At 42.8% G+C, this 15,009-nt stretch overlaps 1 long non-coding RNA gene across 1 annotated transcript; it reads left to right on the top strand.

Moving 5' to 3' along the window:
• Window positions 1-11,058: 11,058 nt before the first annotated feature.
• On the top strand, window positions 11,059-12,637 carry LOC306816297. Its single transcript, XR_013777629.1, has 3 exons — window positions 11,059-11,211; window positions 11,333-11,410; window positions 12,428-12,637. It is a non-coding gene; the product is annotated as an uncharacterized lncRNA (long non-coding RNA).
• The last annotated feature ends 2,372 nt before the right edge of the window (window positions 12,638-15,009 follow it).

Here is a 15,009-nt window from a genome sequence, read left to right as displayed (position 1 = left end):
TCTGTGCTGGGAAGTGTTTCTTTTGTATTTTGTTAATAAAAAAGTTTTTTCCACTTTCCCCTGAAGAAAATTCTTTCCGAGCTTGGTGAAGGAAGGAATTGTAAGGGGGGGGGGAGGGGACCCTTTGGAGGTCTTTTTCCTAAATTTTGTCCCAAACTTGGACAAACGACAAGGTTCAAAGGATGCCGCCTTGGAACTATCTGGGGCTAGAGATCACTGCCAGGACCATTGTTCCACAGAAATTAGAAATTAATTGAAAACCCAAAACTCTAGCAGATCTCCTCTCTTTGTGTGGTTCGTTGAACTGGGTAAGACCTTGGTTAGGCCTCACTACTGAGGACTTACAACCCCTTTTTAATTTATTGAAAGGGGAGAGAGAGCTGGTTTCTCCCAGGGAACTGACACGTGAGGCAAAAGCTGCAATTGAGAAGGTACAGAAAGCTCTGTCTGAGAGGCAGGCTCACCGCTATTGTTGCCTGATCCGAAGAAAACACAAACAACCGAGGTCGTTTATGCGGTGCTTTATTGAGGGCCCAGGAGCCTGTGGACTAGCGTCCAGAGACAGAGCCCCATTTGACAGAAAATTCACAGGGTTTTTATATGTTTCTTTACATGATTTCTTCATTTTAACAAATTCTTACTTCATTCTTGATACCTGGTACCATAATCTCTTTGACATTTAAGATTCTGCCAAAAGGTACATTCCCTAGATAAATGGATACACTCCTTAAGATAAGTAATTATTTCTTAACTACACTTCTTACATTACAAAATTTGCTATAAAGTTCATCTGCAGGTTACATGCGGCCTACTAAGCCTTAGCATAACTACTACTAATGTCAACTAATGTCGATTACTAAGGTTTACTACTATTTTAATACAATTTATTGTATCAAAATGGCAACAATTCCCCCCTTTTGAGCATTTTTCAGTCTTCTGCAAGGATGCTCAACTCTTAGTTATCATTGTTTGTTTTTTTTTTTATAAAGCTGTATTCCCTTTCAAATGCTGGATTTTCTTGCTCGATAGCAACTTCATACTTCGGAGGAGACAGGTGCATTTCGTTGGTTCTTGTCAAGGCTTTTATCACCCTTCTGGTGTATCTTGTTTCTTTTTCAATGACTCCTAAAACACACTTATACACTAACCAGATAATTAATAACAAGACTGCAATCAACAGAATGTACTGTATTACGGACGAAACCCATCCAGAAACTTGAAGTCCTAAAGATTCAAAAATTTCTCCGATCCAATTATGTTGTGCTTCCTTTTCAATGTTTTTTGTTTTGGATTCAATTGTTGCTAATTGAAAGATATCTCTTTTTACTTCGATAGTCATGTTTGGAATATGGATGCAGCAATGGTCAATTTTCGTTTTTAGATACTGACACACCCCATGCTCTTTTAACAAGAGCATGTCTAGTGCCATCTTATTTTGTAAAGTTATTCGGGATGTGGCTTGCAATTGCAAATTCATATCTTTGAATCCTTTCTTACTGGCTGCTGCTAATCTCTCAGTCTGCCCTAGCAATTTGTACAGCATGTCTCTGTTCCTATAGGCGGCTATAGGTGCAAACAGTGACTCTAAAACCCACCCGAATTTAACTCCACTATTAGGCTCATGCCATTCATTCTCTAACTCAGTGAATGCATCTACTTCTCTTTTCTTCCGGTTAGATTTCAATTTTGATTGCTTCCATAGAGGGCAAAGGGTAGGGACTCCTAGAGTGATTTGTGTCGCAGGCCCATCTATAGGAATATGTGTAGTCCATTGTCCATGTCCCATTACCCAAACTAAATTTCCTGGACTTTTAATTGTAGTATCTTTACAACTTACAGCTCTCTTAATTTCATTGCTCCAGCTCAGTGCAGCTACTTTTCCCAGAATTGTATGATTGAATTTCCTGCATTCACATCTCCACTTGAGTAACACTTTAAGAGGAGCTAGACTGATTTGACTTTCAGCAGTATCACATGTAATAACTTTAGTGCAGTTCCAATTTTCTTCAGTTTTTTTAATTTCTCTTGTAGAAGTTTCTGTCTTATAGACTTCCACCAGGGTTTTATTTCTACTCCCTGTCCATTGTATGCACCAGTTTACTGTTCCAATATAGCTGTAATATTCCAATAAACTCGGACTCCATACGGCTTTCCAATTATCCCAAATTACATGTTGCTGGCTTATATTTTGACACTTGAATTCTTGGTAAGGCTGCTTTGTTTTGATTTCTACATCTCTAGCAGCATACAGTGCTGGGTGCCATACATTTCTTTTGATAGTCACTATCTCTTTTTCTTTCCTTTCAATGTGACATACGGTAGATGTATTCTCAGCAGCCTTGGGTGGTAATGGAATGGGAATTATTCCCCAAGGGATTGGTTCTCCTGCCGCTTGTGGAAGTGGCAAGCATGCTGTAATCCGGGATACGTTTTGCACCAGCCCAAAATCTCTAATCAACCCCACTACCAAATTTTCTTGTTCATGACTTTGATGTACTTTTGTATCTCTCAGCTTTCTACGCTTCTTTTCTATTGGGAACACTATATGATTAGGCCTGGTTCTTTGTCCCGCTTCTACTATTTTTATTCCATAGTCAGCATCAAGTTCACATATCACTAAACACAAGTATTTTCCTTCAGTAGAGCCAATTTGTGGGTTACTAATATTCAACCACCCTATGCCTTTTCCAAATTTTTCCCACCAGCTAATTCCTTGGTTTATCCTATCCCATGACTTCTGGTCATTTTCTTTCCACCATTTAACTTGCAATGTTTGATTACATTCTTGTTTTAACACAAATGAACAATTCACCTTCAAAGGAAGTCCATCCCACACACTTTGTACAGTCCAAGGGGCTTCTACCTCTACGGATTCTTGGGATGGGGTGTCCTTCCTCAATTTCCAGGGCACTATTCTCAATTTAATTTGTTTATAATCAAAGCTTTTTTTAAATTTTACAATGCACATGTACCTTTCCATATCCTCTTACTTAACTTGCTTCAATTGTAATGTGGTGTTTTCTCTTTGTGCATCCGTATCCCAAACTGTGCTAATATTTGCTTCTGGGTAATCAGCACCTTTTTTCCAGGTTACCTGTACATTCTGGACTTCAGTTTTCTGGTTATTTGTTATAAAGCAGGTCAGGTTCACATCCATTCCGTCAATAACACCAACCACTGGTTCTATAACTGCAACTACAACAGAACCATTAACAAGAATCGGTTTTGTTATTACCAGTAACAAGATAATTAAAAATGCTACTTTCCGCGAAAAATCATTCATGTTGGAGAGACTAGCTGAGTCTCCCATTGTGCAGGGACCTTCTTGACTCCAGTGTAATGGATCCATGAGTCGATTCCTTCGACCTTTACGGCAGTGTAGGTGGTCAGGATCACTTGACATGGGCCATCCCATGTTTCTTTCAAGGGGTGGGTAGACCAATTCTTCACATACACTCGGTCTCCTGGTTAAATGTCATGCACTGGATTTTCCAGTGGCATAGGTCGGTTCCACTGCAGAGTTCCCCTTAAGGCATTAAGAATCTTATTTAATGACATTACATAACTGAATATTGTCTGATCTCCTTGAACATGCAAATCCCCTTTTAACACATTAGCATGGTATGGTTTTCCATACAGGATTTCATATGGGCTAACTCCCAACCGCTCCCTGGGTTTAATTTTGATCCTGAGCAATGCTAATGGCAATGCCTGTGGCCACTGCATTTTTGCCTCTTGGCAAATTTTCTTAATTTGTCCTTTAATTGTTTGATTCATCCGCTCCACCTGGCCACTCGATTGTGGTCGCCACGGGGTGTGTAAGTCCCAAGATATGTCTAGCATCCTAGCCACCTCTTGTACTATTCCTGCTATAAAGTGTGGGCCTCTATCTGATGACAATCCTAACGGCACTCCAAATCTAGGAATGATTTCCTTCAACAGTGTTTTGACTACTTCTTTTGCTTGATTTGTTCGGCAAGGGAAAGCCTTTGGCCAGCCTGAAAAAGTGCATACATACACTATGAGATACTTATAGTTCTGTGCCTTCGGTAATTCTGAAAAATCTACTTGCCAGTAATTTCCTGGTTCTGGTCCCATTTGTAATTTCCCGAGCTGGATCTGTTTTCTAACTATTGGGTTATTTTTCAAACAGGTTGGACACATAGCATTCACCCTTTTTGCCAATGTTAACATCTGGTTAGAAACTACTTCTCTTTTTAGAAATTTTACTAATGCTTCTGCTCCCCAATGGCATTTATTATGTTCTGTTTTCAGAATTGCCTTCATGATTCTGGCAGGCACTACAACTTGTCCCATTCCGGTTACATACCATCCAATTGCATTCTTTTGGGCCAGCAGCAATGATGCCAGTTTTTCGTCGTCTGGGGAGTACTTAGGTTCCTGTAATAAATGTGGAGTTACTGGGCTCACCTTAGTTGGTACTAAAGCCATTTGAGTCCATACTTCTCTAGCTACTTCCCGAGCCGTCTGATCTGCCATCCGGTTTCCTTCGTAGATTTTTCCATCTTCCTTCTGATGTCCCCTAACATGCATCACAGCCACTTTCACAGGTTGGTGAACTGCATTTAATAGAGCAAGAATCTCAGTTTTATATTTGATAGCAACTCCTTGAGAGTTCAATAACCCTCGTTCTTTCCACAGAGCTCCATGAATATGTACAACTCCAAAAGCATATTTTGAATCAGTCCATATGTTTACCTTTTTCTCCGCACTTAGTTCCAAAGCTCTTGTTAATGCAATAATTTTTGCTCGTTGGGCTGAGGTTCCGGGAGTCAAGGCTTTCGCTTCTACCACTGTTTTTACTGTTGTTACAGCATACCCTGCATACCTGGTTCTATTTTCCACAAAACTGGATCCATCAGTAAACAATTCTCAGTCCGGGTTTTCCATTGGAGTATCCTTTAAATCGATTCTGCTAGCATGTACTTGTTCAATTACTTCCATGCAATCATGCGCCAATTTTCCTTCCTCCTGCTCGCTGCGGAGAAATTCTGCTGGGTTAACATGATTAGTCATTTTTAGTTCCACATCATCCTGTTCTCTCAGGATTGCTTGGTATTGTAGCATCCTGCTGGACGAAAGCCAATGACTCCCCTTTTGTTCTAAAACTGCCAGTACCATGTGAGGCACAAATACCTCTAATTTTCTTCCTAAAGTCAATTTCCTGGCCTCCTGGATGAGGATCACTGTGGCCATAACTGCCCGCAAGCATGACGGCCATCCAGCACTAACTGGATCCAGTTGTTTTGAAAAATACCCTACCGGGCGTTTCCAGGATCCAAGTCTCTGAGTCAGCACTCCGAGTGCTAACTTCTGCCTTTCATTCACATATAACTGAAAATCTTTGTTTAGATCTGGGAGGCCTAATGCTGGGGCCTCCTTCAAGGCCTGTTTTAAGTCCTTAAAGGCCTTTTTCCTTTGTCGATCCCAGTGTAGCTGTGGTTCTTTCAGGGCCTCATACAAGGGCTTAGCTAAGAGTCCAAAATTCAAAATCCACAGTCTGCACCATCCTACCATTCCTAAAAAGGACCTAAGCTCTTGATGGTTTCTTGGAAGGGGTATAGCGCATATTGCTTCTATTCGATTGACTCCCAGCCTCCTTTGTCCTTGCATGATTTCGCATCCAAGATAAATCACACTTTCTTTTATTAGCTGTGCCTTTTTCCTTGATACTCGATAGCCACCCTGACCCAACATATTCAACAATGCAATAGTCAATTTCAGACACATTTCTTTTTCTTCTGTTGCTAGAAAAATATCATCTACATACTGGAGAATGACATAAGAGAAAGGTGACTCTCTTACCTCAGCAGTCTTCCACTCTTCTAATTCCTTTGCCAACTGATTTCCAAATATCGTAGGACTATTTTTGAAACCTTGAGGCAGCCGGGACCAGGTGAGCTGTCTCTTTCTTCCAGTGTTAGGACTTTCTTATTCAAATGCAAAATATTTTCTACTTTCGAATGCCAGAGGGATGCAGAAGAAAGCATCTTTCAAATCAATAACAGAAAACCATTTAAATTTTTCTGACACAGATGTTAATAAAGTATATGGATTGGCAACCACTGGGTGAATGTCTTTAGCAATATTATAAATTGCCCTTAGATCCTGCACTAGTCGATACTCACCATTTGGTTTCTTAATTGGAAAAATAGGAGTATTAAATTCTGATTCACATTCCTGCAGAATGCCTTGTGCCAAGAACTGAGTTATTAAAGGAGCAACACCCTTCTTAGCTTCTAATTTAATCGGGTATTGTTTTATTCTGACTGACTGAGCTCCTTCCTTTAATTCTACTACTACTGGCTGGGCAGCCTTTGATTTTCCAGGGTTCCCCGTTTCCCATACCCAAGGTACTACAGCTTGATCTACTTCAATGGGAATAGGAGAGGGATCAATTTCCTTTATGGTAAATAATTTAGCAATCTCTTCCTCAGGAAATTCCAATTTAACCCTTCCTTTTTCAAAAATTATTTTCACATTTAGTAACGATAGTAAATCTCTGCCCAGCAATGGCTTTGGACAATTTGGCATGTACAAAAATTGGTGATCCAACTCTTTTCCCCCTAATTTTAAATTTAATGGTTGTAAGAAAGGTCTTTCTTCTAGCCGTCCTGTGGCTCCTACTACTTGAATAATAGTGTCACTAATTGGCCCTAATCATTTATTTAAAACAGAATATGTTGCTCCGGTATCTACGATGAATTCTTGTTCTTGTCCTTCAATGTCTATCCTCACTTTTAAATCCTTTTCTAGTCAGCTTTGATTCTGGTAGTTGCCCAACACCAATGCTTGGGCGACCCCTTCTGGGTTCATTGGGTAACGCCTTGAATTATTCATGACCAATCCAGATGCTTCTTCTAACCCAGCTTTTACAGGGCACTCATTTTTCCAATGTCCTATTTGTCGGCAAAAAGCACACTGATTAGAAGCAAGGCCTCCTTGTTGATGTCCTGGGGGAACCATCCCTCTTCCTCCTGTTCCCACATTCTGAAACCCTGCTCTTCCTTGCCCTCGCCCTCGCCCATAACCACCTCTGCCTCTCCCTCTGCCAGCATTTGTTTGTTGCAGCACTGCCAAAAGGCTCGCTTGTTGCCTTTTATTAGCTTCTTTGTCCCTATTATTGTAAACTTTCCAAGCTATTTCCAGCATTTTATCCAAGTCTCGAGTATCATGTCCCTCTAATTTCTGCAGTTTCTTTCATATATCTTCCTGTGACTGACCTAAAAAGATTAGAGCAAGCTGCAACTTTCCTGCTTCACTGTCAATTTCTAGATCAGTGAAGCGTCTAGCAGTTTCCTTAAGTCGCTCCAGAAACGCCGAAGGTGATTTATTCTTGCCCTGTCTAACTGAATACAATTTTGACCAATTTAACGTTTTGGGCATTCCAGTCCTAATTCCTTCTACTAACAATTCCTGATATTCCCTGATAGATTTCCTTCCCTCACCCCTGTTCGGATCCCATTCTGGATCATCACTCGGTACCAAGTCACTCACGGTTCTCCTAACTGAATGCAGCCTGATCATTTCTCGAGCACGCTCTTTCATTGCCCGCAACACCATCTCCTTTTCGGTGGAATCCATTAAGGTATCTAACAAAACTTGCATGTCATTCCAGTCTGGATTCTGAGTTTTAATAATCATTCTGACCACCCGTGCCACTCTTTCAGGATTCTCACGGTAACTACCTGCTGACTGCTTCCAAATCACCAGATCTCCTGGGGAGAAAGGTACTTTCACAAGCACCTTTTCTCCTTGGGGTCCCATAGCTTCCCTTAAGGGGGCAATAAGCTGGGATTCCCCATGATTCTTACGTCCTTGTCTAGTTCGTGCCGCGAGAGGGTTTTTTCGCCGATTTTGGGGAGAAACAGGGGAAGGGGTTGGGGAACGCACAACAACCTTTTTAACATTCCCTGGCACTACTGTCATTTTTGCCACCTCCTCCTCTTCCTCCTCCTCCTCTTCCTCCTCTTCACTGCTCTCCGGTAACGGTGGATACAAAGAGGAATGGGGTGAAACAGAGGGGAGGGGTGAGACAGCCGGAGGGGGTGAGGCAGCAGGAGGGGATGAAGCAGCAGGCACATCGGGTGGTATCATTAAAGACAAATCCTCCTCTGGTCGAGAGGTTAAGGCTAAGCACTGGACACATTTAGATTTTCCTTTACAACCCCCGCACTCAGATTCTTTCATTTCCAATACCATTATTCCACATTCAGTCTGCCACTCCTTCTTACGGCGCAGTAAATAAAACAAATCTAAATATTGTATCTCATCCCATTTTTCATTTTCTCCCAAATACTGCATTAATGAATTCAGGGTATCATAATCCACAGTACCATTTTCTGGCCATGCCGGCCCCTCTCGCTTATATTCTGGCCACCAATGATTACAATAATCAATCATCTTACCCTTACTCATCTCTTGGGAAAACCCTTCACTTTTCCACCTTTTCAACAGACATCCTAACGGTGTATTTCCGGGTATGCACTTAGAGTACTGAAACATAGACTTGAGTGCTTTGAATGGCATTTTGAACCGGTTTCACTTACAACTGTACAACGACTCGACAACCGATCGCAACAACCAATATACAGCAACGTACAGAACAATAATAACCACAATGAATATTGACAGTTTAACAGAATCAATCATACCACATACTCACACTCACACAACAGAAATAAATAAACACCAGACTAATACCAGACCAATCCAACTTGCTGCTTCTCGACGCCGCGAGGGGCAAGTGCCAGACCTGCGCAGCTTTCGCCGCGTCTGACAGCTGGCACCTAGGCTTTCCAAACCAACCAGACGTCTTAGCCCAACCCTGCGAGGATCGCCGCCTCGTCTTATGGGCAGGCACCCAAATCCAGAACCAGAAAATAAAGCACCTTCGGGCTTACCTTTTGCAGTCGTCTGCCAGATGCAGGGGTCGGGCACGAACCGATGACTCCCCGAGAATCACTCGGTGCCAGCGTGGAGTGGATCAGAACGCGAACCACCCCAGCCACCTTCGGAGTCCTGCCGCGGTCGCCAGAAAACTGTTGCCCGATCCGAAGAAAACACAAACAACTGAGGTCGTTTATGCGGTGCTTTATTGAGGGCCCGGGAGCCTGTGGACTAGCGTCCAGAGACAGAGCCCCATTTGACAGAAAATTCACAGGGTTTTTATATGTTTCTTTACATGATTTCTTCATCTTAACAAATTCTTACTTCATTCTTGATACCTGGTACCATAATCTCTTTGACATTTAAGATTCTGCCAAAAGGTACATTCCCTAGATAAATGGATACACTCCTTAAGATAAGTAATTATTTCTTAACTACACTGCTTACATTACAAAATTTGCTATAAAGTTCATCTGCAGGTTACATGCGGCCTACTAAGCCTTAGCATAACTACTACTAATGTCAACTAATGTCGATTACTAAGGTTTACGACTATTTTAATACAATTTGTTGTATCAAAATGGCAACACTATCAGCCTGAACTGCCTTTCAATTTCATTGTTCTGGGGAAACTGCCACACTTACATGGTTTAATATTTTAGTGGATTGAGGGGCAGAGGGACTCACTCCTAATCATAGAATGGGTCTTCCTCTCCCACCAAAGATCCAAAACTATTACACAACCACAGGAGCTTATGGCTCAGTTGATTCAAAAAGCAAGAATGAGACTGCGTGAACTGTCCGGTTGTGATTTCACATGCATACACCTGCCAGTTAAACTTTCTGGGGAGGGAAAGAATTCTCCTGAAAGGCTGACAAAAGAGATGTTTGAACATCTGCTACAAAGCAATGCCAGCCTCCAGATATCTCTGGATAGCTGCTTTGGACAGATATCAGTTCACAGCCCAGCACATAAGTTGCTTAATGAGGAATTCCACCTCATCCCTTGTGAGAAGAGAAGCAGGAGACCGCTCGAGGCACTCACAGTGTTCACAGATGCATCGGGGGCCTCTCATAAGTCGGTGATGACTTGGAGAAATCCCCAGACTCAGCATTGGGAAGCTGATGTTGAGTTTGTGGAGGGGTCACCCCAAAATTGCAGAACTGGCTGCAGCTGTGAGAGCCTTTGAGAAGTTCTCAGAGCCTCTTAATCTGGTAACAGATTCAGTTTATGTTGCTGGGGTAGTGTCTAGAGCGGAGCAGGCAGTGCTTAAAGACATCAATAATGAGCAGCTCTTTAGGCTGCTGTCAAAACTAATCTATCTGGTTTCACACAGAGAGCATCCCTTCTATGTGATGCATGTGAGGTCACACATGGATTTGCCAGGTGAGATCACAGAAGGGAACAGTATGGCAGACACTCTTGCAGCTCCAGCTGAAAAGGCACGCCTTCCTGACATCTTCCAACAGGCAAAACTGAGCCACCAGCGATATCACCAGAATGTACCAGGTTTGGTCCGTCAGTTCCAGCTAACACGGAGTCAGGCTAGAGCCATTGTGGCCACCTGTCCCAGCTGCCAGCTCCAGGCCATGCCATCGCTGGGTACAGGGGTTAACCCTCGGGGCCTTGGCAGCTATGAGGTGTGGCAAACAGACATCACACACATTCCTAGCTTTGGACGCCTCAAATATGTTCATGTGAGTATTGACACATATTCAGGTGCAGTTTATGCCTCAGCTCACACAGGGGAAAAGGCAGCACATGCAAAACAACACCTAGTACAAGCCTTCTCAGTTCTGGGGATCCCTAGAGAAATAAAAACAGATAATGGCCCAGCATACATATCCAAGGAGTTCCTGGAATTCACCCAGCAGTGGGGAGTAAATCATAAAACAGGCATCCCATACTCCCCTACAGGCCAAGCTGTGATCGAACACACACACCAGACACTCAAACAAGTTCTAGCTAGGCAAAGCAGTTCAACTGTGTGGATGTCTCCCCAGCAAAAGCTCGGTAAAGCTCTGTTCACAATCAATTTCTTGAACTGTTCATTTGAAAATATGAGTCCTCCTGTGGTCCGTCATTTTAACAGCAGTAAACAGTTTAAATTGTCTCAGCATCCACCAGTGTTGATTAGGGATCCAGAAACATGGAAAACCAAGGGTCCCTATGAGCTAATAACCTGGGGAAGGGGTTATGCATGTGTATCCACTCCCTCAGGCCCTCGGTGGATTCCCCAAAAGTGGGTTAAACCTTTTGTTCCCAAAACTCCAGCTACAGCAGAAGAGGATGAGAAGCAAGTAACCGTTGCTTCGAAAAGAAGACACCGCAGAGGAAAAGAAAACAAAAACTTCATGAAGGAATACCCTCCAACAGAAAGAGACTTATAACATGTTTTAAAATGTTTGTTTTTCCTTTTAGAAAAAAGCTACCCTCCAGTTAACCCTGTGAAGAACCTCATCCAAGTTGTCTTCTTGTTAACACTGAACAGTTCAGCAGGTGCATGGATTGTCCCTCAGCCACGTCAAAACATCTGGGTGACCCTGGCACAGACACTCAAACAGGAAAACATATGCCTGTCCACAACAGCAGCAACAGACCCTATGTCCACCTGTCTGGTAGGAGTCCCACTAAAAGTTAGTGAGTATTCAGGCAGCTTTGACATACACATGCCTAATAAAACACCTGAATTATTCACTATATCACCTAAGCAGTCAGCACAGATCAAAGGTAATCCTTTAAAGGAGCTGCTGCCAAAATTGCCCAAAGCAGCCCAGGATCCCCAAGATTTAGAGCTGCTTGGTTCCTACCCAGCAACATACTGCATTCATTTTAGCGATTATCCAACACTCACTGACACCGAAGGCTTTCATCTCATCCGACAATTTCGTAAAGAATTTATGGCCACCAAGTGGTGTACTAGTTTAAGCCATATTCCGGCTAAAGATCCAGTTCACTCAAGTCCCAAAATTCTATCTAAGGGATTTTTTTTTAATTTGTGGGGACCGGGCATGCACTGGGATTCCTTCTAATCTCCTAGAGGGACCATGTACTATAGGGCGGTTGTCCTTGTTAGCACCCAACAAAACCTTAATTAGTGATTGGACACACAAAAGTAAATCAGGTACTAAAATACAAAAGAGAAGTGCTGGAAATCTGGACCCAAATTGTGATGCAGAAATTTTCCACTGGGCTAAATAAAAAAGAATAGCTGTGTCTGTATTCCTTCCATGGGTTGCAGCAGCTAAGGCTCTGAGTGAATTAGGTCACCTGGAGTGTTGGGTTGTTAAACAGGCAAATTTAACTTCAACTGCCATTAGCTCCCTCCTAGAAGATGAAGAAGTAACCAGGCAGGCAACACTCCAAAATCGTGCTGCTATAGATTTCCTACTATTACTACATGGACATGAATGACAGGAATTTGAAGGACTCTGCTGCATGAACCTGACTTCAAAAGCTCCTAATGTCCACGCTGCGCTTTGAGATATGAACCACCTGATTGGACAAGTGAAGCAGGAATCAGAAGATTGGTTTAATGAACTGTTCAAGGGCTGGGGGTTTTCTGGGTGGTGGACTTCTATAGTCAAAACCATTATCTTGTTCATTATTATTCTTTTCCTTGTAGTAATGGCATTTGGAATCTTACGTCATTTAATTTTTAAGGCCATTAATGGTATCATTCCTTCTACCTCAGTAGACAATCATATAGAGATGACAAATATAAAACAATCTAACCTTTTCTCTTATTACAAATGGTGGGCAAAAAATAATTCGGATTAGAATTGGTTTAATATCATCCCCCTACTTAAAAATCAAAAAACGGGGAGATGTTGTAATGAGGCAGGAGGAATGATTCAGCATACCTCTGTCTGTCTCTTCCGGTTGGTCCCTGGCTCCCTGTCCCTCTTCCTGTCCTGTGACCTTCCCCTGTGACCTTGTAGCCCACTTAGAGTTCCCGTATTCTGAACCTAGACCCCCTGTGTCCTTACCCCATTGGCTGCCAGCCAAGGCCACTCCCATTATCCTCTCCTGAATACCCCTCTCCCGGAGAGAATCTCTCTCTTTCCTGCCATACCATGGCCATGGAATAAACCTGAGACCTGAAAGAGCCTCTTTTGTATCCGTTCTAATCTATGCAGATACTTTGTCTGATTTTAAGTAATTAGGAAAAAGACACAAAGTATTTTTGCAAATTTATTTTATAATATACCTTATTTTCTATTCTTAAGAACTTAGGAGGAAAAGCAATTTGGGGTGCAGGTGGCCAGAAACAGAGCTACTGCCAGAAACGTGAGCATAACCATGCACAAGGTATTTCATTACAGGAATAATTTTTAAAAAATACATTAGAAAGGGTGATTCTGTGATAGATATGAACACAACTAAGATGTTACTGATGTGGAATGATTAGAGAAGAACTGGAAGAGGAAATCTGGGAAGAATGGGAAGGCCATAGAACCAGCTGGTCTAGTGAAGAGATGTCCTTAGACATGGCCATTTAAACAGGAGAGGTGGAAACACCCAAATGAAGAGGGACATGAAACAATAGACAGTATAATGGTAATACAGAGGGGAAGAGTATAATGGTAACACATGGTAGAGGTGAAGGGCAATGTTTCTTCTCCTGCCTCAGTACACTTCCAGGAAGTTTCTGTTATGTCCTGGTGGGAAACCTTTGACATTTCTTAAAGTACTCAAGGAACCCAGCTAATGAGTTATGCTCATGCCCTTTGCAAGTGTCAGGTCCCCTACAGCCCCAGGGCTCCTGTCCTATAAACATCTGCTCCAGCCCATTCCAAAATTGGGAGTAGCAGAATCCTGGTATCATCAGGGACCTGAGTCTGGAAGGGAAATGAGCAATGTTTTAGTTTTGGTTCTTTGGGGGTGAGGAACTGGTGAGACTCAGAGGCAGAGAAAAGTTTCTCTTCATGGCCAACATAAAAATTTGTAAATACCATATAATTTTAAAAGCATCAAAACTCTTCTCTCAGCCATATAAGATGACCCAGCGGCATCTGATGTGCTGTTGGGGGTTGAGTGTTTTTCTATTACTGTGTCAATTGAAAGAATTTTTCACATTATCATGCCAATGGAGCTGGCCGGGTTACACCCTGGATCTCTGATGAGTCCAGACTAAAGGTGTCATTTGCAGCGGCTCCCGGAAGGGCCTCTGAGGTTTCCGGGAGGGGACTCGTGTTTCTGGCGAGCTCGGAGGAGGACGCCCGGATCTTCAGCCCACGCAGCCGGAGCACAGGAGAGCCAGACCCTCTGTGATCACCTGCCCTGCATCTGCCCCGTTCCAGCCTCCTGCCTCTGCAGACACAGCTGATCACCCGGACACAAACGGTGAGCGAGGAGCCGCCGCTCCAGCCTGTTCCCGCCCGAGACCGGCGTGGCCGCTGCCGCCCCCCCCTCCTGCCCCCCCCCGCCTGCCCTCAGCAGATCCGGACTGGGAATAAGCACAGAGACAGCGTGCTTGCATCTAAAGGGACTGACACTGAGTTATCTATTTCGTTCTGTTAGCAATTTTAACAAGTGCTGTTGTTTTCTGTTTGTACAGTTAGATATATTAGTAAAAGAGCTGTTATTCCCACCCCCTTATCTCTGCCACAGAGTCCTTGGTTCAAACAATTATAATACTTGGGGGGAGTGGAACCAAAGTCTCTGTTTCAAAGGGAAACTTCTGCCCTTACTGGCAGACACCTGTCCTTTCAAACCATGACATGTGCCCACTTATCCACAAGGGATATCCATACAACAACATTTTTAGATATAGACCAAGGTAATTGTAAAAGACATAAGTGCAATTAAGATGTTGACTAATGAGTTATTTAAAGTTCTGAAAGACTGGGCAACTCCCTGAAGCTCAAACTGGGAAGATACTCAATTGAGAGGCATTGGGGTGCCCAGAGTGGAGGTAGAGGAGGAAATCTGGGAGCAATGGGAAGACCATAGATCCATCTGGTCTAGTTAAGAGATGTCCATAAACATGGCCATTTAAATAGAAGAGATGGAAACTCATGAATGACGAAGGGCATGAAAAACCAGACTGAATATTGGTGACACAAACAGAGTGAAAGATCAATATTTCTTCTTTC

The sequence above is a fragment of the Erithacus rubecula genome (genome assembly GCF_903797595.1).
Source record: "Erithacus rubecula genome assembly, contig: scaffold_507_arrow_ctg1, whole genome shotgun sequence".
NCBI classification, from domain to species: domain Eukaryota; kingdom Metazoa; phylum Chordata; class Aves; order Passeriformes; family Muscicapidae; genus Erithacus; species Erithacus rubecula.
This window is presented reverse-complemented; position numbering and strand designations above follow the sequence as displayed.